This window comes from Manis javanica, chromosome 17 (genome assembly GCF_040802235.1).
Source record: "Manis javanica isolate MJ-LG chromosome 17, MJ_LKY, whole genome shotgun sequence".
Classification (NCBI taxonomy): domain Eukaryota; kingdom Metazoa; phylum Chordata; class Mammalia; order Pholidota; family Manidae; genus Manis; species Manis javanica.
In genome coordinates this window covers 209,406-232,252 of record NC_133172.1, presented here as the reverse complement: position 1 = coordinate 232,252, position 22,847 = coordinate 209,406, and the positions used below count along the sequence as shown (strand labels likewise).

At 47.0% G+C, this 22,847-nt stretch overlaps 1 long non-coding RNA gene across 1 annotated transcript; it reads left to right on the top strand.

Annotated features, from left to right (window-relative positions):
• The first annotated feature begins 1,074 nt into the window (after positions 1-1,074).
• Positions 1,075-21,310, top strand: LOC140846941 (uncharacterized). The gene is made up of 3 exons (XR_012126487.1): positions 1,075-4,717; positions 5,242-8,699; positions 19,805-21,310. It is a non-coding gene; the product is annotated as an uncharacterized lncRNA (long non-coding RNA).
• The last annotated feature ends 1,537 nt before the right edge of the window (positions 21,311-22,847 follow it).

Sequence of the window (22,847 nt, the reverse complement as noted above, 5' to 3'; positions counted from 1 at the left end):
AAAGGGCTGCAGAAAATGAACAGCAACAAAAAAAATCACACAGATAAATCCATCCAGGCCTAGGCCTAGGACCCCACATCCTGCCACCTCTCTGGTGGACAGTCTCTGATCCCCAAACTACCTCCCCCAACACACTCCTAGGTCACCCTCCCCAAGTTCCAATGCCATGGGTTCCACTGTCTCCTCATGTCCTATTGATCACTGTGACCTTCAAACAGAAGGCAGGTGGGCAGATAAATACCATCTAAGCTCTGGGAGTCCCACTCCCTTCTGCCAGCAATTCCCCAGGGTCCCCAGATCCTGCTTCCCAGAAACAGCAAACTAGTGTGCACAGAGTTTTCCCATAGACCCTGGTAACATGCCTCTAGTTTGTCAGTTCACACTCCCTCTGCTTATACACCAGTTTTTGTATTGTACATCTCCAGACACCACCACTATCCCCTGGCACACAGAATGGGTAGCTCCTAGCCACCGCACATGCTACTTGGGTCCTATTGACCGAAAAGTCCCAAATGCCAGGGGTAGAAGTCAGCCCTTCCTTTATAGTTTCTGCAGTTGATCCTATTCCTACCTTCAATCCTCAGCCACCCAGACAACACACAGATCTGTGGGACTTCCAGACCCCTCTGCCTTGCTGCATATTATCCCCTCACTAGCTATGGTATTCCTCTCTCCTCCTAAAAAAACATTGAAACCCAGCCCCACCACCTCCCACCTCAGGCCTGTGAAAGTCCCAGCTGAGATAATCCTCCAGCCCGACTGAAACCTCCAGGCCACAGAGAGGGTGGCCAAGAAAGGCTGGTGAGTCCATAGAGGGGTGAATGAGCACTATTCCTGTCCCCTTGTCGTCCTACCTCCACCTACAATATGCCTCTGTCTGCCTCCCAGGGACCTAGATCCTCCCCCCCAACCGGCACCTTCTCTTACAGCTGCTCCTCCCTTCATCGGACTTGGTCATGCCCACACCTCCTGCCCTGGTGCCCAGGCCAGCCACCCAGTCCTCAGCTGCTCCCATAGGGCATCCATCACCATGACCTAAAGATCCCCCCTCCTAAATCTGAACAAGAGCTCCCTCACTTCACTGGCTGGCTGCTGCTGACTGGATGCCTCTAAGCCAAATTCCTCAGCATCAGGTAGACCTGCATGCCCAGCTGCTCAGTCAGCACCTTTACCTGGGAGTCCCTGGGACAGCTCAGCCTCGCCATGGTCAGAATCCACCTCCTGATCTTTCCCAAAACCTGCTCCAACCACCAACTTCCCCAGCTCAGTCAACACACTTCCACCTTCTAGTTACTGAGGCCAGAATCCACGAGGACATCCCTGTCTCCTCCACTCCTCTCTCACCCTCTACAACATAGAACTTGGCTGGCTTAACTTAAAAGACAGATCCAAAATCCAACCACTTCTCCCAACTCTAGTCACCACTCTGGCCAAGCCACCGTCACTCACATGATTTATTAGCAGTATCCTTATGAGGCTCGCTTTCTGCTCCCTCATCCCCATCCTGTTTCCCACTCTGCAGCCAAGGGGAGTGTGCTAACACCTGAGCAGATCACCTCCTTCCTCTGCTCCAAACCTTCTGTGGCTCCCACCATCCTCAGAGTACAGGCCAAGCTCCTAGGCGTCCATTCCAGGCCTGACCCATCCACCAGACATAAAAGTGCAGTTCCCTGAACACTCCCAGCTCAGCCTACCCTCCAAGCATTTGCCCATCCTGGTACTTATGCCTGACACAGTTTTTTACACCTTGTCCCACTGGAATCCATAAATGAGAACCTTCCCACATAACCCCTGACCATGACTCGGGGACTTGGGCGTGGAGTGACCCCTAGGGTCCCCAGCAGAAAAGGGAGAGAGGTGGACGGGAAATGTCCAGAGACACCCTGCTCCGCTCTGAAGGGCGTCCCGGGCCATGGTGGGGAGGGTTCGAGGGAGAGAGAGCAGATGGGCGCCCTCCACCCACCCACGCCGGCCCCATCAGCACGGGGGAACGTCCTGAGGGCTCAGCCGACCCCCAGGGCGCCCTGGGGCGGGTGCCCACCCGCCGGCCGCGGCACTGCCGGCCTCAGGCTCCACAGCGCAAGCACAAGGCTCGGGGCGCCTGCGGGGCTGGAGGGCACGTGTGGAGGGCACCCCGCTACAGGGGGTCACGGCTCCTCACTACCCTCCCCGGCCTGGCCCCGCGGAAGCTCCTGGAAAGCTGTCCCAACCCAGCACTGGGGTCCCAAGGGCGCTCGCTGGGCAACGACCCCTCAGGAGCGGGATGAACGCCCACAAGGGCGGTGCCAGAAGTCCCGCCCCCAACAACGCGAGCCGCCGGAAGTAGCAACTCTGGGCTGCGATTGGCCCAGAATGCGCCGCCCCCACCCGCAGCCCTCTGGGCAATGCAGTTTCTGCTCTACGTCCCGCGGCCCTAGGAGCGCCCGGATGTTCTCCATGGCAACACACAAGCGGCGCCACCTGGGGCGCTGGGAGATGGCGCCCCAGACAAAGAATGAAAGGGGATTGGCTTCCTCTTAAAGGCGCCTAAGATTTCCTCCCTCAGAGACGTCCGGCAAGTGACCCGTGGGCTATCAGCTCTGAGATGGCCCCTGGGAAATCGCTGGTCTTCTCCGAGGGTGGAAAAAGAAGGTATCTCCTTCTCGGGTACTTTTTTAAGTGACATCAATGTCTCTAATTCAGTGGTCCTCACTGTGGTCCCTGAGTCAGCAGTGCTGGCATCACTGGGGGACTTGCTAGGAAGGCAAAAGAAACTGGGATAAGCCTTAGCACTCTATGCTTTGAGAAGCCCTCTTGGGGGTCCTGGTACTCACTCAGCATCAGTTCTAATTCAAAGTCCAGTGACAAAATTTGGACAATACTGTTACTGGCAGACACTAGAATAGGGTCCTTTGTCCCTGTCTTCGCATATTAAAATAATTTAACAGGGACACTTAGGAGTATGCAAGTAAGCAGAGCACTTTATTGGAGAAGTGAGGAAACAGAAACAACTTGATAGACCAAGGTGGGCTGCTCAAGAGTCAGCCCTGAGAAAAATTAGGGTAGCTCCTATTACGAGGAGTGAAAATGTCTTATTCATTAGTTTTTAGGTCAGCAAACATGAATAAGATGGTTTCAGTTAGAACATGCACTGTTGGATTACATACATAACATGTATGTTGCACTGTCATCTCACATAACATTAGCATATAAAATCTCCACCCAGAGGAGGGAAATTTACTATTAGAATGAGGAAAAGGCAAGTATCAGACACCAAATTTACCTTATACGCATGTCACAAGTTGTTTACACTTTGTGATCATCTGACTAATGTGTCTCTAAACCTAGGACGCAGTGGCTATAAAACTTACTAAAACAATAGGTCGACATGAAAAACAAGATGTATTGGAACCTTACAGAGCCAATGGTCTGAGTCACAAGGCACTTTGCCAAGACGTGGACTGGTCTTTCCATTTTTTTCCTGCCTGTCCCAATACTGCAGCTTTCTCCATGAGAGATGACATGAAAATACTTAGCACGGGGTCAGGTAGGTTGGAGCTATGAAAATTTCATAGAGAAACCTCACTAAAAGAGTCCTAAAGCCGGAAGGGGGATCCCTTTCACCATACTAGGCAAGAATTGTCAATTACAGACAGCTACAGGACAGAGGTGCCCCAGCATCTCCGCCAGCGAGAAAGCCTCATCACCCTGATCTCTTGCTTTTCTCTAGTGGACTTGCCTTCAGAACAACCCCTCCCAACTTCCCTCCTTTTCCAACGAATAATGTTCTCCTTTGTTTGTCAGACTTGACTATGGTTTTGCTGTAACTTGCCCGTCGGAATTTCAATTCTCTGTTATTCCCAAATAAACCCTTCTTTTATTGGTAAGATAAGAAATTCTGTTTTATTTTTAAGGCTTACATTATGAAATGTATAAAAGAGCTGTTATTTTGTTTTTGTCTTCATCAGCAGCATCCCAAAGCTCTCACATACACTGCCAGGGATGCGCAGTATATTATAGATGCTTTCTCTAGAGAGTCACTGTTGATATCTATCAAAATATAAAATGCACCCATCCTTGACCTAGCAAGCATCCACACAAGTTTAATTTTTAAGAAAGTATGTGCTTGTACTGTGGTGAGCAGAATAATGCCCCCCACCCCTACCCAAGATGTCCAGGTCCTAATCCCCGGATTATGTAAATAAATTACATGGCAATGGGGAACTAAAGTGGTAGATGAAATAAGGTTAATAATCAGCTGACCTTGAGATGTGGCGATGACTCTGGATTATTGGGGGGACAGCAGTGTAATCACAAGGGTCCTTCAGAGTGGAAGAAGAGGCCATAGAGATTGAGAGAGGACGGGAAGGGAGAGAGGGAGAGAAAGATGCAGAGGCTGCAATGTGAGAAGGACACAAGTTGGCCTTTCTAGCTTTGAAGATGGAAAGAGCCATGAACTAAGGAATGCTTGCAGCCTCCAGAATCTGAAATAGGCAAGGGGACAGACTCCTCCACACCTCCAAAACGAAGGCAGCGCTGCTGACACCTTGATTTTAGAGCAGTTGACACAAGTGTCAGACTTCTGACATTCAGAAATGTGAAATTTTTATAATTTGTATTGTGTTTCTCTGTTTCCAAAGGCTCATGTGATTTTGCTGGACTCACCCAGATAATCCTGGATAACCTTCCCATCTCATGATCCTTAATGTAATCATGTCTTTGAAGCCTCTCATATGAGGTAATGGTTTCAGGGGATTTGAATGTGGGACATCTTTGGGGCCACATGATTCTGACTACTGGACTGAACTCTTATGGCTATTAGATATTTTAAAGCAGGTGCCAAAATGTTAAAAGCAGAAGTTTCCATTAAGAAATCTGAAGCTCCAGCTCCTTCAGAAATTCCACTTAGCTGTTAGATGTTCATTTATTTGTAAATAGTCCTTGGAAGCCTAGTCCTAGGAGGTGGCTGGAAGTTACACCCAAGTCTGGGCTCTTTATGCATGGCATTTACCTGTCCCGGCAGCCCTGTTGCATTGTGTTTGCAGAGGGTGTACAGCAGCTCCTGCCAGCCAGGATTTTTTTTTGCACTGTGGTCCGACTAGACTCTGTCCAACAGGACTGGCCCTTCCTCACCCGGATTCTGGCCCCATTAGTTTCCAAGAACCCAGGGAATCAAGTTTGGCCTTACAGACACCAGTTAATGATGGGTCCATCCCTTCTCATCTACAGTGACATATAAAGAGGTTATTTCCCTGTTTTCAGATGGTCCATGTGGAAGAGAAGATGAGGAGGCATCATCAAAACTGGATGCTTTCATAAAAGGCACAGCACAGGTCTGAACTCCCAGTGCTGGTCCCTCGAGCCAGGCATTCCACCCTTATTACACAGATGGTCAAGTCTTCAGAAAAACCTTGCCCTGGGAGAAGCATCACAGAATAGACCCTGTGGGCAGAAACCATACATTTGCAAGGCATGTAGGAGAGATTCTGGTTCTACTTAAGCCTTCAACTTAACGGGGACTTCACTGTAGAAACCTCCCACCTGTGGTAAGTATGAGGCCTCACTCCTGATTATGCATCAAAGCAGGCACACAGCAGAGAAGCCTTACACAAGTGGGAAGGGTGGTAAGGACGGCCCTGACAGCTGTGACCTCTAGCAGCACTAGGCCACCCACACGAGGAGATGCCCTGCCGGAGCACTGAGCTCAGAAAGCCTTCCCACTGAGCTTCAGAATTGGGTGGTTGCCAGGGGTCCATGCCATTCAGAAGCCATTCAAGTGCAGCAACTGTAAGATAGTCTTCCTAAAGGGCTCCACCCTCCTCAGCCACCTTATTCACTGTGAAGACAGACCATGCAGATGCTCAACAGGCAGAAGTGTTTGCAAAGATAAATCAACCATTATTAATCACCCAAAAATTCACACTGGAAAAACATCCCCTGTGTATAAGAAGTGTGGGAAGGCCTTTAGTCACATTTCTGAACTGAAAAAGCATCCGAAAATCCACTCTGGAAACAGACATTATGAGTGCATGGAGTGCGGAAAAGCTGTTGGCCAACGTTATACCATAATTCATCACCAGAAGGTTCACACTGCCGAAAGGCCTATGAGTAGAGCAAATGTGGAAAAGCCTTGAGCCACAGCAGCCACCTTGTTCTGCATGATAGAACTCACACTGGAGAAAGACCTTGTAAGTGCACCAAATGTAGGAAAAGTTAGCCAGCCTTCTACCATTACTCATCATGAGAAGGCTCACACCAGAGAAAGGTCTTACAAGTGTGGGAAAGGCTTTAGCTACAGGTCCAACCTTGTTAAACACCAAAATTCACACCAGATAAAGCCCTTAGAAGTTGTAGATAAAATGAGAGTTCCTGTGACCAGGATTCCCACTTGGCTGTGGCTGACTAGCTCACTGCACACCTGTGGGCAACACATGGCTGTTGACTCTATAAAAAGAGCTCCGCCCAGTGCTCTGGGCACAACACAGTGGCAGTGCTGCAAGGCTGCAGGAGAGCAGAGCAGAGGCTGGAGTGGCGGGAGCACCGGGGACAGAGGCCCAGAGGATGGCTGTGTGGGATGGCTGTGCAGACAGAGGGGCCCAGAGGCAGAGACCAGCTTGCTGCATGCAGACTTGCTCTGAGTGAATGGGATTCTAGTGACTGACTTGCCATCTGTAAATAAAGTTGGGTATGACCCTTTCACCCCAAGAACGTTTTGCTGTCGATTTCTTTGGTCACATTGAATCCATAGCGAACTTGCCCCGGGATGAAACCCATTGGCAAGACAGAAGTCCAGTGTCAAAAAGCTTTCAGCCTGTCTCCCTTTGACTGATTTCGCTTTTAGGGGTATTTTGCCCTGGGATTTCCTCTCCCCGGACTTACACTATTAAAGAAAGGAATAGAGAAATACATAAAATGTATGTAAAAGAGAAAAAAGAAAGGAAGAAAAGAAAGGAAGGAAGGAAGAGTGAAATAAGAGAGAAAGAGAGAGAGGGAGGAAAGGAAAGGAATGGCTGAGCTGTAAGTTAGGCATATGCTGAACTTCACAAGACAATAAGGGTATTCCACAGTGTAAGTCTGGGGAGAGGAAATCCCGGGGCAAAATACCCCTAAAAGCGAAATCAGTCAAAGGGAGAAATAAAGTTTAAAACCCATTTATTGCTTACAAGCTGCAGGCGGGGGCATCTCCCTCTCCTGCTCCAGCAGAAGCAAAACCGGCCCTCCCCTCACCTCTCAGGTGCAGATAAGCCCTCCATGGCCCAGGTAATTTGCCCATTGATATGGAGATGAGCTCCTCTCCACCCCTGAGGAGTGTCTATTGATATGCAAATGAACTGATGCCAGGCAAGATATTCTGGAAATACTACAATTTTACCCACAACAGCTTACAAGGTCAGCTGTACCAGTGCAGTCAGAATTACACAATTCAATATTCAGTCAAGACATTTTCTTTCTATTTTGTGATGTGAAATAATGTGATCATAAACCCCTTCTGGGAAGGAAAATGTCTCCAATTCTCTCTGCTTCTCAGCACAGTGCTAGTGGGTCACACTTGATTCTAGGTCTAAACGTAGTGCCATTCATGACCTTCCAATCCTGCCAAGCAATTTCAAGCTAAGAAATACACAGTTCCCAGTCTCTGAACCCCCAGCCCCAAATCAGATGATGCAGCAGATACTTTCCCAGGCACTTCACAGGTGCTGGTGTGGGAGCAGAGTCATTGTGTATTTTCCTCAGTTCTTGTCCCCACCACAAAAAAGAACTGAAGGGCAGAGACACTGTAGTGAAACAGAGTAAAAGTTTTATTTAAAGTTACTCAGAGAGAAAGTACAGGCAACCTCAGGGAGAAAGGAGCACCCTGAAAGGTTGGGGTGCCCCCTTTAAAGGGTTTTTCAGGAATGTGACAAAGGGCTAGGGGTGTGGACTTGCTCAGTGGTCCTGATGCTGGGGTTCTTGTTTGCAGAGTGGAAGAATGAACTTAGCAAACACCCAAGGTAGGAGAGCCAGGGAGAGGCTTTTATTGAGAGATACAGTGAGAGGACAGAGCTCCCGACTCACACCAGGAGGGGACAGGAGAGCCTGGGGTTGTGCGTTGTCTAGGGGTTTTATAGGCAGTTGAGGATTTTTGGGAATTGTAGGAACCCAACCTCCCTGAGAAATAAGTTAGCCTAAGAGTGGCCATCTTGAAGCCAAAAAAGCCATTCTGATATATGACTCAGAGGGAACAACTGAAACCAGGTAACTCCTCTGGAAAAACAAGTTAATCAATCATGACTGCTGGCAGCGCTAACCTCTCGGTTAGTTAATCATAAATGCCGACCCTACCTTGCTACACCCCCAGGACGTGGCACTAACCCAGAAATCGTAGGTTTGAAAAATTACTGCCTTTGTAGTATTGTTATCTTGCTATGTAGTATTGTTATCTTGTTATTACAAAATAATCTGTAACCATAGTAATTCTCTAGGGCTGAATGCCTCAGAAAATCCTATATAACCACTTAGTTGTAAGTGCTCAGGGTCCTCGTTGAGACCTGCTGCGACGGGCTGACTTGGACCCCAACTAGTTGGCTTCCGAATAAATTCCTCTTGCTTGTTGCATCAAGAAACGTCTTTGGTGAGTGATTTGGGGCGGCGCCTTCCTCAGGGGAATCCAACATTTGGGGGCTCGTCCGGGATCATGCGCTCACCCCGCTTCACTCCCGAAGTCGCTCTTGGAGGAAGAGGTAAGATTAGTGGTGAAGGGTCCCCACCAGTAACATGGCAAACTTCCGGCTTCTCTTCGGGGTCCTCAGTTCCCGCCGGCACCACCTGAAGCCCAATCACCTCTCGCCCCCCTCCCAATCCCAGCACCTAGCCAACAGCCAACAGCCCCGTAGAAGTGACACCTCAATCAATTCATGCCCCCTCCTATATAACCCAGCACCTTTCCCTAATAAAGCGAACTCTCCGGTGAATTGCTGCTATGTGTCGCTCCTTTCCTTTCATTGGTGCCGAAACCCGGGAGACGGGACACCCCAACTGGGCCCCGTCTTCCCCCGACACCAGCAGCAGCTTGCCCTCGTCCTCTTTTTCCGGCGCTGGCTCATCACACTCACCACTCCTCTCTGGCCTTTAGGTAAGTTTTCTCCCCGGAGTGGGTCGCTCTTCCCTGAGCTATCGCAGTGCCATTGACCGTGATCGTCCGGCAAGGCCCTGACGCTCAGGGATGAGGAGGGAACTCACCCCGCCTCAGGCCTTCACGGCTGCGGCGGACCCTCAGGCCCCTCCCCAAACAGCCATAAATCCCCGCCTCAAGCCTTTACGGGTGCGGCGGACGCTCAGGCCCCTCCTCCGACAGTCATAAATCCCCGCCTCAGGCCTTCACGGCTGTGGCCGACTCTCAGGCACCCCCCTCCAACAGCCATAAACGAGGTGACTCCTTTGTGGATGAGAACGCTCCCTTTCCCCCCCTCCTCCTTCTGCTCCGTCCGCCGAAAACGCCTAGCGCTAGGTACCTCGTGACTCCGGCACTCTGCCTTCTTAGGGAAGTCTGGGTGACGACCCACACTTCCCAAGAAATTCCGACTCGTATACGAGTTTCCGCAGACCACCAAGGATCATCGGGGACGCCCTTTGTCTCCTTGTGGTCTGCTTCCAGTCCGAGGATCTCCATTCGTCTTCCCCCGTTTGTCTCCTCTGTCCTTCAGCCATGGGAGCCTCCTCATCCCTCCCTGAAAGTTCACCTCTTGAATGCCTGCTTAAGCATCTGGCTACCCTCTCCCTGACGCCTGATATAAAACCAAAACTTCTCCGTAAATATTGCTCCCAAGATTGGCCGACATACCCCCTAGACAATCACAACCAATGGCCCGCAGGGGGAACTCTTGATCCTAACATCACTCGCGATCTTTTTAACTACTGCCAGCGCCTGAAAAAATGGAAGGAGATTCCCTATATGGAAGCTTTCGCCTCCTCCTCTCCCCGCCCCCTCCCAAGTTCTCCTAGCCTGCAAGCTGCCGCCCCCGCAGAAGCCTCCTGTTCACTCCCTTCCCCTTCTTCTCCTACAACAGCCCTTCTCCCTTCCTCCCCAACCATCTCCTCCCCCATCTCACCTCCCCCACCTTCATTCCCTGCAGATTAAGCCTGAGCCTTTCAGCCCCCCTTTAACTAGGTCCCAAGAGCCTCCTCCGTCTTTGCCCTCATCCCCTGTTTCTCCCCTGTTGGAGACCGCCTTTGTCTTCTCACATGTTTGTAGGGAGAATGGGAAAGCACCTTCCCCCATGTCTGAACGCAGCATGGGAAGGCACAAGCTAGAGAACAACCGGTGCAGTCCTTAGAAGTTATCTGTCCACAAAAACATATCTTGCCAAGACTCCTCACTCTGAAAATAGGGAGACCTTGAAGATGTGTAGAAACACCGCCCCTGCTTCTAAATATGCCCTTCCCCCACTTGCAGATGTGGCAGGAATGGAGAACAAAGAACATTCTGTTTACGTATTCCATAAGCAATTAACTAGAGCCCTGCTGCAGCTCAGTTAGTAGAGCATGGGACTCTTAATTCAGAGTCATGAGTTCAAGCCCAACTAGAGCGGCAGAAGTAAGCAGCTGGGCTGCTAGCTGGCGACATGTGGGTCCGATTCTATCTTTCTTTATTTTCTTTGCCCCCCTTCTGCACTTCAGGACCTGCTCGACTAGGCACGGCTAGACCGCGTCACTCCCCCACAGACTGAGCCAGAACCCTTCAGTCCCCCTCAGACTCAGTCCCGAGAGCCTCCCAAAATTATCGCCCCCCCTCCGGGAGGTAGCAGGATCCGAAAGCATCATGCGCATTCACGTCCCTTTCTCCTTAAGAGATTTAACCTAACTAGAGAAACGCCTAAGTTCCTTTTCCACTGATCCCATGACATACAGGGAGTTTCTATAGACCCTCCAGTCTTACAGCCTCACACATCATGACATTTTCATGCTCCTGGCCAATACTCTCCTCCCTGAAGAGCGTAGACGAGTTTAGGACTTCGCCCAAATGCAGGCTACTGAAACCCACAGGACTGACCCCACTTATCCCCCTGGCCCCACTGCTGTCCCCGAACAAGACCCACACTGAAATTATAACACCGCCATGAGTCTCCGCTCTTGAGATATTTTTGCCTCCTGCTTAATAGCAGGTCTGAAAAAGGGCAGCTTGTAAAGTAGTCAATTTTCAAAAGCTCCAAGACATAATTCAAAAGAGAGATGAAATCCCCTCTGAGTTCTTAGACAGACTCACTCAAGCCCTATTACAGTATACCAGCCTGGACCCAGAAACACCTGAAGGAAGACATGTCCTTATGACATACTTCCTAGCTCAAGGCTACCCCGACATTAAAGCTAAACTCAAAAAGTTAGAACAGGGCCCCGCTACCCCACAGACTGAGATCCTAACAGTGGCCTTTAAAGTCTTCCATAAGCGGGAGGAGGAGAAAGAATGCCGTAAACAAAAGGCTGATCAGGCCAATTTCCAGATGTTGGCCCAGCTGATAAAACCACAACCTGGGCGCCCCTCTACAAACAAGCCCCCCCAAGAGCTTGTTTCAAGTGCAGAAAAGAGGGACATTGGTCAAGGGCGTGCCCCTCCCCCAGATCTCCTACCACCCCATGCCCCAGATGCCACAAAAAGGGCCACTGCGGGTCTGATTGCCCAACCACCCGAAGGGGAGGCTGGACGAACAACCCCCATCCTAAGCCCGCCGTAGTGGGGCTGGCAGAAGAAGATTGATGGGGCCCGGGGGCTTCTTGCCCGACCATTTCCATCACCAAACAGGAGCCCAGGGTTACTCTAACAGTAGACGGTCACCCCATCTCCTTCCTCCTAGATACAGGAGCCACCTTCTCAGTCTTGTGAGAATACCGGGGCCCTACCACGCCAGCCATTACTCCTATAGTCAGAGTAGGAGGTAAACAGATTTTCCCATTAAACCCCCCACCCACCCTTTTATGCACAATCCAAGACAATCCCATACCTTTCTCCCACTCCTTCCTGGTTATGCCCCAGTGTCCCATCCCTTTACTAGGACAAGACATCCTTTCCCTCCTCCACGTTTCCATAACTATATCCACTCCCACAGCCCCCAGTACTCCCTTTCTGATGGCCCTCATAGCCGACGACCCCCCTCTACCCAATGAAAGCTCCGGTTCTGCCCTCATACACCCTGTAAATCCCAAAGTTTGGGACATTACAAGCCCCTCCGTGGCCCTATGTCCCCCTGCCTCTATCAAATTACGTGACCCCTCTCAGTATATCTGTCAGGCACAATACCCCCTAACCACTTCAGCCCTCATAGGCCTCCAACCCATCATTCAAGCAGACCCACTCACTCCCCATTTAATACCCCCATATTAGCTGTTAAAAAAACCAACGGATCTTTCCGCCTTGTCCAAGACCTTTGCCTCATCAACATAGCCATTGTCCCTATCCATCCCTTAGTTCCAAATCCATACAGCCTCAGCATCCCACTTCTCAGTCCTAGATCTCAAAGACATACCCCCATATTAGCTGTTAAAAAAACCAACGGATCTTGCCGCCTTGTCCAAGACCTTCGCCTCATCAACATAGCCATTGTCCCTATCCATCCCTTAGTTCCAAATCCATACAGCCTCAGCATCCCACTTCTCAGTCCTAGTGTAGGACCCCAATCTCCCTGAGAAATAAGTTAGCCTAAGAGTAGCCCAACGGATCTTGCCGCCTTGTCCAAGACCTTCGCCTCATCAACATAGCCATTGTCCCTATCCATCCCTTAGTTCCAAATCCATACAGCCTCAGCATCCCACTTCTCAGTCCTAGATCTCAAAGACCCATTTTTCTATCCCTCTAAACCCCTGCTCCCAAAATTTTTTCATCTTCACCTGGACGGACCCATACACAAGACATTCTAAACAACTCACTTGGTCAGTTTTGCCACAAAGCTTCCGAGATAGTCCCCATATTTTTAGACAGGTCCTAGCTCAGGACCTCAAACAGTTTCATCATGATCACTCCAAGTCCACCTTATAATACATAGACAATCTTCTACTCTGCAGTCTCTCGTGGGAACAGTCTCAACTTGACACTGCCTCCCTACTTAACTTTCTAGCTTCCAGAAGTTACCGAGTATCCCCCGTCAAAGCTCAAATCTCTTCCCCTCCTTTCACTTACCTCAGATTCCTTCTATCTCAACAAAGAAAGTCCATTACCTTAGACAGAAAATGGCTCCTCTCTGACCTGCCCATTCCCAAAACCAAGACAAAAATCCTTTCCTTTCTAGGCCCTTTCTAAGCCTAGCTAGATATTTTAGAACGTAGATCCCTAACTTCTCCCTGCACCCTGTTGGCAAGACCCCTATACAACCTCAGCAAGAGCCCCCCTAAAAAACCATTATCCTCCTCACCCCGACACTCCTTCATTAAGCTCCGTCAAGCCCTTGTAGAAGCCCCAGCTCTCCATCTTCCTGATTTGTCGAAGCCCTTCTCATTATACATTCATGAGAGGTCCAGTCAAGCTCTAGGAGTCCTAGGCCAATATTATGGCCCATCCTTTGCCCCAGTAGCTTATCTCTCCAAGCAATAAGACCCCACAGTTCAGGGATAGGCCCCCTGCCTACGAGCATTAGCCGCTAGACAGCTCTTGCAGAAGGAAGCTCATAAACTGACATTCAGAGCACCCCTTACCATTCTGTCCCCACATCATCTAAAAGATCTCTTAACCTACAAAAGTTTACAGACTCTCCCTCCCTCCAGACTCCTGACCTTACTGTCCTCTTTCCTCCAAAATCCCGTTCACCCCCTTTGCCATCCATACCCGAATCATGACTTTTTCCTCCTTTACTGCTCTCTCGCTTTTTTTCCTCATTCCTATTGTCTTCCCCAGCACCCCAGCCTCCTTTGTATGGCGATTCAAAGTCAGACAGACTTACACACAGCATCAAACAAAAGTTACTGCCCTCATTGCCACACCAGACTGCCCTCTGAAAAGCTGCTCTGAGCCTTTATACCTCCACTTTCCTCCCTCCACGGAAGTGTTCACTAGCAGCGACCCTTATTCGCCCTACCTCTGCTTCCTCTATGACCAAAGACAAGCCTATTGCAGGTGATGGCCAGATACCTATGGGAGATGTCCCTACTAGTCTTGCGCCATTCACTACATGGGTAACTCCCGGTACCCACAGTATTACTCCTCCAACCGTTTCATGAAATATCCCAACAGCTCATTCTCCTTATCAATCCCAGATCCCTGGGACTCTCGATGGGCTGCCAGAGTCACAGCCTCAGTTTACTACGGGGAGTCCTCGACCCCCCACAGTACCCTTCATATCTCTCAAAAGAATGTTCCCTCTCATTCCCAGATCTCTCAAGTTGCATCAGATAGCAGACATTCCGAAAAAGTCATTATCCAAACTCTTGACGGCGCCTCTTCATCTTCTTATCCCCGCCCCTCTTCCCATTTCTCCTACTCTTCATTACAGCTCATTCAGGACACCACCATCTTTCTCAACCACACCCTTAACACAGCCAATTGTTTCTTGTGCGCATCACTACAGCGCCCACTGCTGGCCGCCGTGCCCCTTAATATTTCCAACTACTCCTTCCATGCAGAAAGACAACCCCTCTGCCCCCTGGCAGACATACCCCTATGGGAACCAGAATACGCAGATAATCTCACCATCCACCACTGTGTAGGCCCAACTCCACCCCCCTCCAGCGCACTTCACTGCCTCTCTATCTACACCCCTACCTCCAGCTCTAAGACTTTTACGCAACCGGGACACTTCTTTTAGTGTAATAGTCTTTTCAACTCACTGCCTCTCAACTCCGATACACCCTGCATTCTCGTCACCCTAATCCCACAGTTAACACTTTACAGCATGGCAGAATTTCTTGAGCTCCAACCTCCCTTGCCCTCGCGCACAAAAAGAGCTGCTTTCCTTCCCATCATGGTCAGTAGCTCTTTGATCACCTCAGCCATTGGGGCAGGGTTTTCGGGAGAAGCCTTGGGTCACTCTCTATGGGCAGTTAGAGATCTCAACGCCAAACTTGAGGGGTCCCTGACATCCACTGCCGATTCCCTAGCCTCTCTCCAAAGACAGGTCACTTCGCTAGCTAAAGTCACCCTTCAAAACCGGCGGGCCCTAGATCTGCTTACAGCCGAGAAAGGCGGCACCTGCGTCTTCCTCCGGGAAGAGTGCTGCTATTACATCAACGAATCTGGCATTGTAGAAACTGACATTACCAAACTCACCGACCTTGCCTCCAGCCTCCACTCTGCTTCCAATTCCAACCCATTCTCTTCAATACTAACAAACCCCCTCCTCACCTGGCTCTGGCCCATTGCAGGCCCCATAATAATCATTCTTCTCGCCTGTCTCTTCTTACCCTGTATAATAAAGTTCATCAAATCCCAAGTCGGAAAAATCTCTAATCAAGCTTTCAACCAGCTTTTACTCAGGAACTACCAGCTTCTGGCCACAGAAGATCCCTCACCCTCACGTGACCTCCTCACCACACGCTGAGATGGACCCCTCTCTCCACTGGAAACTGTTCCTGGAAACAATAGCCGCAGATGCCTGGCTCCTGACACCCATATCCTCTTGGCCGTAACCATATCCTATGGTTACAGGGAACCTTCATTGATTTCCAAACCTGAAGAAGTCCACATCTACTCATCCTTACTGTGGGGAGTCCTATCAACCCTCTCCTCCCAATCCTCAAGCCCTCACTCCCTTCTCCGCCCCTGTTCAGCAGGAAGCAGCCAGAGAGAAAGCAACGTCCACAAACCCATAGAGGAGAAAGGGGGGAATGAAGGGTCCCCACCAGTAAGATGGCAAACTTCCGGCTTCTCTTCGGGGTCCTCAGTTCCCGCCGGCGCCACCTGAAGCCCAATCACCTCTCGCCCCCCTCCCAATCCCAGCACCTAGCCAACAGCCAACAGCCCCGTAGAAGTGACACCTCAATCAATTCATGCCCCCTCCTATATAACCCAGCACCTTTCCCTAATAAAGCGGAACTCTCCGGTGAATTGCTGCTATGTGTCGCTCCTTTCCTTTCAAGTGGCGCCTTGAGTTGTCTGTGTTCTGTCTTCTGTTTTTCAGTGAGACCGGTCAGAATTCTGAAAAGGGGTACCCACTGTCTGGCAGCTGTCCCGATCCCGTAAAGGGGTCGAGACTGCGGTCGGTAGACGTACTAGGAGCACCGCAGGCTGCAACCCTGGGGGACGCCTCGGGGAGGTTGGGAGGCCAGGGATGCCTGGTAGCCTCCCGTCTGTTTTTCTGGCAAGGTGAATCTGATGAGATAGGGTTGATTTTCAGGCGCCAGGAATATCAACCCTCTGATTCCTTTCGGTTTCTGTTTGAAAATCTGAGAAAAAACAAAAAGCGGCCGCTGTGTGTCTAATCTGTGTGTGTCTCTGTTTTTTGTGTCTTTCATGTGCCTAATAATTGTTATACTGACAATGGGACAGACTCAGACAACCCCCTAAGTGTGTAAATGAATATATCTTTCTACCTCCGGATGGTATTAATGAAATTGATTTAAAGACAAGCGCTGGTGAAAATTGAGTATTCTAAAACTTCCAGAAAACCTGATAAAAAAGTGTTAAGCATTAATGCTAATTTGAGTTTGCCTAAGGCGGGCATGTCCTGGTAGTTGTCGGCTGCCTGAGTTTACCTAGAGTCATTTGAGTCATGTTATCTGCTAAATCTTTTAAGAATAGAATGCTTAGAAGCTTGGCTTTGTCTAGTGTTCAGTGGGGGTCTTGTGAGTAGGCTAGCGTAGTTGTTGCAGGTAGGTGAGCTGGATAAGTGTGGCAAGTGAACACCTTTTTAATTGTGTGTTGCAGTGTGTATGCCTACCTGCAGCCTGAAAATCTTTGTAGTAATTTAAGGCCTTAGAGTTTTGTTAAGTTGAAAAGATGTGCTCTGTGTTTGCTGGGAGATTGTGCTGTGAAGCTCATGGTTGCAGAAATTGTAGAATGTGTTCGTAAGTTTGTCAGTCTAGGAAATGTTGGTTTGACAGTTTGCAGTGTCCTGCTTCTCAGTGTTCACTGGAGCTTGAAGTTTCTAATAGTTCAGAGTTCTGGTTAGAACTGCTTAAAGTGATAGAGAGGGCATTTCTCTATGCTAGAAAATGTATGTTTTAATAAGAAAAAGTATAAAAAATGAAAACTCTTCTGCATGCTAAAGAATATGTTTTGTGATAAAAGAAAGTAACTTTGTTCTAAAGTACAGCTATTTATTTAAAGAGAGACAAAGAGAGAAAACAGTGTGGTGCCTTTTGTTGTGGAAGATCCGCTCAGCCTGTTGCTTTGGGGGAAGGGTTAGGGAGATAAACCCAGTCAAGCCGCAGGCAAGCCCAGGCATAATTCTCACCGGCTTATGTGCTTGGGACCATGGGGCAAATGAAGAATAAATTACTATATTCTTACAGATATAGTTGTGCCTAGTGAAATTAAAGCAAGTGAATCTTGATATCAAGTGCACAGCAAAATTAAAATCTCATTTCCAGTTAAACAGTTTTCTTTAACTGTTAGTCTGCTCTTAATGTTGAAAGATCACAGCAGTTTCTCATGCTTAAAGTCTCAGTGAGTTGCCATGAAATCGTAATGTTAAAGAGACTAAAAGCTAAAGTTTGTTAACAACTGTATAACCTTTATTTGCCTTTGAAATATTTTGTTATTAAAAATGATTGCATGGCCTGAAAAATTGAATTCCTAAGCAGAATAGTAACAAAGCTTTTTCCAGCTGATTAAATGCACTTAGTTAACAAACCAAAATTTATTAAACTGTAGAATCTGGACAAGATTATGTTTCTCCCAGAAAAACAGGTTTCACTGTAAAGGTTTAGATAGACGAACGTGTGACCACTTTTGAGAAAAGTTGTAATAGATTTTTTGAGAACCACCAGGTCTTCTTGTTTAATTTATATGCTGTATGTTTTAAAAAAAAAAAAGCATGGGGGACTCTCCATATTTTTTAATGCAAATAATCTTAGATCTTTTAATAGAATTTGCATAGCAGCTTATATCTACTATTAAAGAGTAAAACATTCTTGAAGCTTTCAGGGAAGACCTGTAAACTTAAGCACTTTCTCTGCTTTTTTGTATCTGGTCTTAGACACTTATGCTGAGTTATGTTCTTATTATTTTCACTGTTTGTAAGCTATTGATTGTAAGCCAAAGGTCATCATTTCTCAGTCCCTAAATGAAGAAGTAAAATGCCTGACCTCTTTCATCTCAAAGCATATTTCTGGTCATATCTGAATATCTGTGTGAAAGAAAGAGACATTTAAATTTGAGATTCTGCTTAAACTTTTAAGTTGAATTTGACTATAGCCATATTCATTCTTTGTATGTATCTCTAACAGGTCTTTTGTATGCCTGGTGATATTATACTCTGCCTTGAGTTTAGACAGTTCTTTCAGCTAAATATGAATTCTTATTGTAGCTTTTTTCCCCTCCTGAAGATGAAAGCAGAAGAATCTACCATCTGCTACCATTCTCTCAAGAATGCTTAGTAACCTAAAATTAGTTTGACTTTCTGTATGTTGTCTTTAAAAATTGACAGCAGCAATCTCCCCTGCTGCCCCACTTTTTAAGATATCTTGTTTACTGTGCTGAGTATATAGACAATAAATGTGTAATGATAGTTCTAAAAAAATTAAATGCAAAAAGGTGCTTTTACCTCTAGTTAACTCTGATATTTTCCAGAGGGCCCCTGGAACATGTCAGAAGAATTTTTTCTCACTAGAGAAAGTATTTGACTAATTTGGCTTATTTATCTGATATATATATATATATTTATTTACCAGGAAAGCACTGTCAAAGAGAATGATGCTAAACTTTGTTACTAAATGTTTTGTATTACAGAAATATCAGAATTTCCTTATGTCAACTGTTTTACAGTAAGCTCTCATCAGATCTTTAACCATTGTCATTTGTAAGTCTTTTGTCATTTATAGTATTATCCCTAAACTGGTAAAGAACTAGATTTCAGCAGAACAGGTATTAGTTACATAAGATTACATAAACTAAAGAAAATGATTTTGTGTCTTTTTGTTTCAAATGTTGCTGGTAAAATGTTTTAACCTTGTTCTCTTAAACTGACAACAGTTTAGTAAATGACTATCTTTATGAGCAGAATTGAAACATCCTTCTCTCTACTTGATCCCTCCAGAGTTTAAAAACTTTCAGTGACTGTTTTTATATTCCATGGCAGTATGTTTATTTGCACGAGTTCAATAAGAATCTGCTTTCCTTGTGAGAAGACTACTTAGGAACACTGGTTATACTACCAGGGCTTTGACTGGAATGTCGTACCTGAGAGACATGTGCATAGACTCAGATGTGAACAACTTAAAAGAACTAAGATTGACTTTATAAAGCCAACAAAGCCCCTTGGAAGAACTGGCCTGGTACCTTGCTTACAGAGTTCCCAGCAGCCTTACCAGGTGAGTAAAGAAGGTCACTTCCTGGCAGGTGCAGAGACCTCGAGAAGAGAAGAATTCATCCAAATCTACAGGTACTACAGGCAAAGCCTGATGGCAAGTCTGGCTTGGCTGTCTGGCCTCAAAAGGCCTTTAAAAGTTCAATCTGAAATTCCTTACAAAAAGTTCCAGCAAAGCATATTTAAAAGAGCCTGTGTAATCAATTGCTCTTCTTGCTGCACCTGTGCAAATAATCAAGCCAGCTGTTAATTATTTTCTTAACCTAGTTACTTCTAGTAAAAATGAGAGTGATTTTAGAGAGAAGTATCGTTTCAATAATGTAGCTTCCTTCCAGAATAAAAAATCTAACCCCAGATGTTGCTACACAACCTAATAACACAATTTGTTTTATCTTGCCTAGAAGCCACAAAACTGCAAATAGTAATAAAAATGAAACCCAGAATAGAAGCGCCAGCCTTCTGAAGCCCTCTCAACTGACCAGTGATGGAGACCTAGCTGCACCCTTTACTGCGCCCCCTTCTCAGCACGAAGCAGCCAGAGCGGTCATCGCCCCTTTTCCCTAGCAGCAGCTAGAGTCTCTATCTGTAGAAGAAAGAATGAGACCATACCCATAGCCTTCCCTGGTAAAAACAGGTATTTAATCCCTCCTCCCAAGAGATTGTGGGCTTGTAACACTGGAGTGACCCCATGTGTCTCTACTTCTGCCTTCAACTCCTCCCGTGATTTCTGTATCATGGTCCAGTTAGTACCCAGACTAATGTATCATGATGACTTATCATTCGTGGCAGAATTAGAACCTAAACTAAGGTATAAAAGAGAGCCAGTCTCACTCACTCTAGCTGTATTACTAAGAGTAGGAGTCGCAGCCGGAGTAGGACCAGGGGCAGCTGCAATTATACAAGAAAACCAACATTATGAAGGACTAAGAATAGCTATCGATGAAGATTTGAGAACTATAGAACAGTCTATTTCTAAACTTGAAGAGTCCCTAACCTCCCTCTCTGAAGTAGTGCTGCAAAACAGACGAGGGTTAGATTTACTATTTCTAAAAGAAGGTGGATTATGTGCAGCTCTAAAAGAAGAGTGTTGCTTCTATGCAGACCATACTGGAGTAGTAAGAGACTCAATGTCTAAACTGAGAGAAAGATTAGATCAGCGAAAGCGAGAACGAGAAGCTAACCAGAGCCTGTTTGAATCCTGGTTTTCTAGATCCCCATGGCTTACAACTCTAATATCCACCTTGGCAGGACCCCTGTTTATTTTTATATTGCTCCTCACCTTAAGTCCCTGCATTTTAAATCGAGTAATAACCTTTATTAGAGAAAGAGTGAGTGCTGTGCAGGTGCTAATGCTGAGACAACAGTACCATACCCTCACACATCAAGAAGAAACCAACATTCCATGATTAGAATGTTCAGAAAAAGAAGTGGGGAATATAGGACCCCAACCTCCCTGAGAAATAAGTTAGCCTAAGAGTGGCCATCTTGAAGCCAAAAAAGCCATTCTGATATATAACTCAGAGGGAACAACTGAAACCAGGTAACTCCTCTGGAAAAACAAGTTAATCAATCATGACTGCTGGCAGCGCTAACCTCTCGGTTAGTTAATCATAAATGCCGACCCTACCTTGCTACACCCCCAGGACGTGGCACTAACCCAGAAATCGTAGGTTTGAAAAATTACTGCCTTTGTAGTATTGTTATCTTGCTATGTAGTATTGTTATCTTGTTATTACAAAATAATCTGTAACCATAGTAATTCTCTAGGGCTGAATGCCTCAGAAAATCCTATATAACTGTTGGATTCCCCTGAGGAAGGCGCAGCCCCAAATCACTCACCAAAGACGTTTCTTGATGCAACAAGCAAGAGGAATTTATTCGGAAGCCAACTAGTTGGGGTCCAAGTCAGCCCGTCGCAGCAGGTCTCAACGAGGACCCTGAGTACTTACAACTAAGTGGTTATATAGGATTTTCTGAGGCATTCAGCCCTAGAGAATTACCATGGTTACAGATTATGTTGTAGTAACAAGATAACAATACTACATAGCAAGATAACAATACTACAAAGGCAGTAATTTTTCAAACCTACGATTTCTGGGTTAGTGCCACGTCCTGGGGGTGTAGCAAGGTAGGGTCGGCATTTATGATTAACTAACCGAAAGGTTAGCGCTGCCAGCAGTCATGATTGATTAACTTGTTTTTCCAGAGGAGTTACCTGGTTTCAGTTGTTCCCTCTGAGTCATATATCAGAATGGCTTTTTGGGCTTCAAGATGGCTACTCTTAGGCTAACTTATTTCTCAGGGAGGTTGGGGTCCTACATAACCACTTAGTTGTAAGTGCTCAGGGTCCTCGTTGAGACCTGCTGCGACGGGCTGACTTGGACCCCAACTAGTTGGCTTCCGAATAAATTCCTCTTGCTTGTTGCATCAAGAAACGTCTTTGGTGAGTGATTTGGGGCGGCGCCTTCCTCAGGGGAATCCAACAGAATGAGATAAAGGCTTAGAGGTGTGGACTTGTTAAGTGGTCTCTGAATATTTAAAATTAACAACACAAATTTACTGCTCTGATTTCTCCCTGGGATACCAACAACTTGGTCTGGGAGCACATCAAACAAGACTGTCTGCCCAGCCCCGAAGGCGGGCTGTTATTGTCTGTTTTGCTAAAGAGTAAGTTAAGAATCTTACTTCTTAACTTTCTGGGTGTTAAAATGCAGTCTTATCTTTAAGATGAGATCCTTCCTGCCTTTTACTATGTCATCTGTGAGTGGGCTTACTTGCCATATTATTACTTGATTAGGGGCTGGGGGAGGAAAAGCAGCATCTGGGCAAAGTTGAAGATAAACGGGGCCTCGGAAGATGACTGGTTAGCCAGAGATGGGTAAGATTCCTCAAGGGAGGAACAACCTAAGACAGGCACAGTCGCAGGGGGGCCATCAGGTGAGAAATCGGGGAACAACAGTGGTGAAGCTTAGAACCTCACCCCCGCCTGTTTTGAGAGAAAGCTTCTGCATCCGTGGATGTTTTATTGCCCTTGTCTAGTTCGGATTAGCACATAGTCTACAGGCACACACCTGATCATCTACAATTGCTCTCTTACAACACTAAACTATGTTTTCTAACTTTATCTTGCATCTACCTACCACTTCAGCATTTTATTAAAAATAAAAAAAATAATAATAAAGGGAGAAATGTGGGATCCACATATAAATCAAGTATAAAAATCAAACGAATATTCATATTTGACCTGATTGTTTATAGTTCATAATGCGTGATCAAAACCGAAAGTTTCTGTGATGACTGCCCTTGTACTGTTCACCATGTAAGAACTTATTCACTATGTAAGAATTGGTTCACCACGTAAGAACTTGTTCATTATGCTTCAGAAGATTGGAGACTGACGAGAATTAGGCTTGAGATGGATTAATGATTCAGCATTGACCCCCC